Genomic DNA, 2,492 nt, shown 5'->3' with positions numbered 1-2,492 from the left:
GTGAATTCTCCAGTATATCTTTTATAAGGACACTGTCTTAGTCTGTTCAGCTGCTGGAACAAAAGGCCTTAGACTGGGTAACTTATAAACAACAGAAATGTATTGCTCACAGTTCTGGAGGCCGGGAAGTCCAAAACCAAAGCACCAGCAGATTCTGTTTCTGGTGAGGGCCCTCTGTTTCATAGATGGCCTCTTCCTGTGTCCTCATAGGGCAGAAGGAGTGAACAAGCTCCCTCAGACCTCTTTTATAAGGGCACTAATCCCATTCATGAAGGCTCCATCCTCATGGCCTCATCAGCTACCAAAGGCTCTACCTCCTAATATCATCACATTGGGGTTACAATTTCAATATATGAATTTGGGGGTGAGTGAGAATCACAAACATTCCATCTATAGCAGCTAGGTACTAATATTACACCATTTCCATTTGTCAGATGAGGAAACTAAGGCTTAGAGGATAGAGCTGAAACTACACCTGTCTGACTCCAGTCCTGAGCCCCTAACCTTCATGCTACCTTGTTTCTCAACATCCCCATAGGCCATTGAATGACACTGTTTAAAATCATCAGTGGCATTTGTATTAATCTTGTAGGGTTGCCATACAAATTACCACAAATTTGAAATTTATTCTCATAGCTCAGGAGGCCAGTATGTCCAAAATCAAGGTGACAACAGGGTTGGTTCCTGTTGGAGGCTTTGATGGAGACTCCATTCCACACTTGTCTCCTGACTTCTGGGGGCTATCAGTAATCCTCAGTACTCCCTGGCTTGTAGTTACCTCATCTCTGCCTTTGTTGTTCCATGGCCTTCTCCTTTCTGTGTTTCTATATCCTCTTTTCTTTCTTATAAAAGGACCCCCTTCATGGAATTTAGGGCCCACCCAATCCAGGATGATCTCTTTTTTTTTTTTTTGAGTTGGAGTCTCACTCTGTCGCCCAGACTGGAGTGCAGTGGCCACTCCCGGCCACCGCAGCCTCGAACTGCTGGGCTCCGGCGATCCTTCCGCCTCTGCCTTCCAAGTAGCTGGAACTACAGGTGCGCGCTACCATGTCCGGCTAATTTTTTGTAGAGATGAGGTCTCGCCAAGTTGCCCAGGCGGGTCTCGAACCCGCGGACTCAGGCAATCCACTTCCTCAGCCTCCCAAAGCACAGGATTACAGGCTGAGCCACCAAGCCCGGCCCAGGATGATCTCATTTGGGAATACTTACCTCAATTACAGCTGCAAAGACTCTTTTTCCAAGTGACATTCACAGGTACCAAGGACTAGAACTTGGACATATTATAAGTCTCATTTTCACACAATTCCATACTTCTTTATTGCAGGATGATGGCAACTCCCACATCCCAAACTTAATCCAAGTAAGATTGATCATTCCAATGACCAGGCCAGGCATGGTGGCTCACACCTGTAATCCCAACACTTTGGGAGGCCAAAGGGGAAGGATTGCTTGAGCCCAAGAGTTCAAGATCAGCCTGGGCAATGTAGCGAGAACTGACCTCTAAAAAAAATTAGCCAGGTGTGGCGGCACACACTTGTAGTTCCAACTACCGGGAAGGCTAAGGCGGAAGGATTGCGTGAACCCAGGAGGTCAAAGCTCTGGTGAACTGGGATAGCACCACTGTATTTCAACCTGGGTGACAGAGTGAGCTGACTCAAAACAAAAAACAGGAGATGATAGGAGACGCATAAGCAACAGCATTTATTCAATCAACAATTACTTTGAACCCTTGCGGGACAAGCATTGTGCCATGGGCCGATCAAAAAAACAAAAGGTTCAGGGTCTGCCCTGGAGGAAGTCACAGTGCAATGAGAAAATTGCCCTCAGATGTGTGCAAAGGATTGTGGGGTCTCAGAGAAAGGAGTCGTTAATGCACCCCGGGGAGGCCAGGGGAGGCTTCCACAAAGCAGGTGACATTTGAGCTGGGTCCTGAAAGATGAGCGGGAGAGTGCCCGGGAAGCAGCCCAGGAAGGGCATTTCAGGCAAAGGACAAAGTAGAACAGAGCTCCAAAGGCTGAAGGGGACGGTGAGCTCAGCAAAGCAGTTCATGCTTGTTATTGAGGCCACATTTTCATCCCATCAGTCTCTGCTCAAAAACTTTCAGCAACTTTTCATTATTCAGGACATACAACTCAAAATCAAGCCTCTAGTTTTAGATTCCCAGCTCTCTGTCACCCAGCTCAAATGGAGACTTCCCAGCACAAAGCCTGCACCGCAGTCCTCCTGTCTCCCCCATCTGTCCCTTAGAGAAACGAACACCTGGCCAGTGTGGTGGCTCATGCCTAGGATGCCAACACTTTGGGCGGCTGAGGCCGGAGAATTGCCTGAGCCCAGGAGTTTGAGACCAGCCTAGGCAACAGAGCAAGACCTCACTTCTACAAAAAGTTAAAATTTAACTGGGCGTGGTGGCATGTGTCGGTAGTCCCAGCCACTCAAGAGGCTGAGGCAGAAGAATTGCCTGAGCCCAAGAACTGAGGCTGCAGTAAGCCATG

The sequence above is a fragment of the Carlito syrichta genome, unplaced genomic scaffold (assembly GCF_000164805.1).
Source record: "Carlito syrichta isolate Samal-C Ts95f unplaced genomic scaffold, Tarsius_syrichta-2.0.1 Scaffold311324, whole genome shotgun sequence".
NCBI classification, from domain to species: domain Eukaryota; kingdom Metazoa; phylum Chordata; class Mammalia; order Primates; family Tarsiidae; genus Carlito; species Carlito syrichta.
This window is presented reverse-complemented; position numbering follows the sequence as displayed.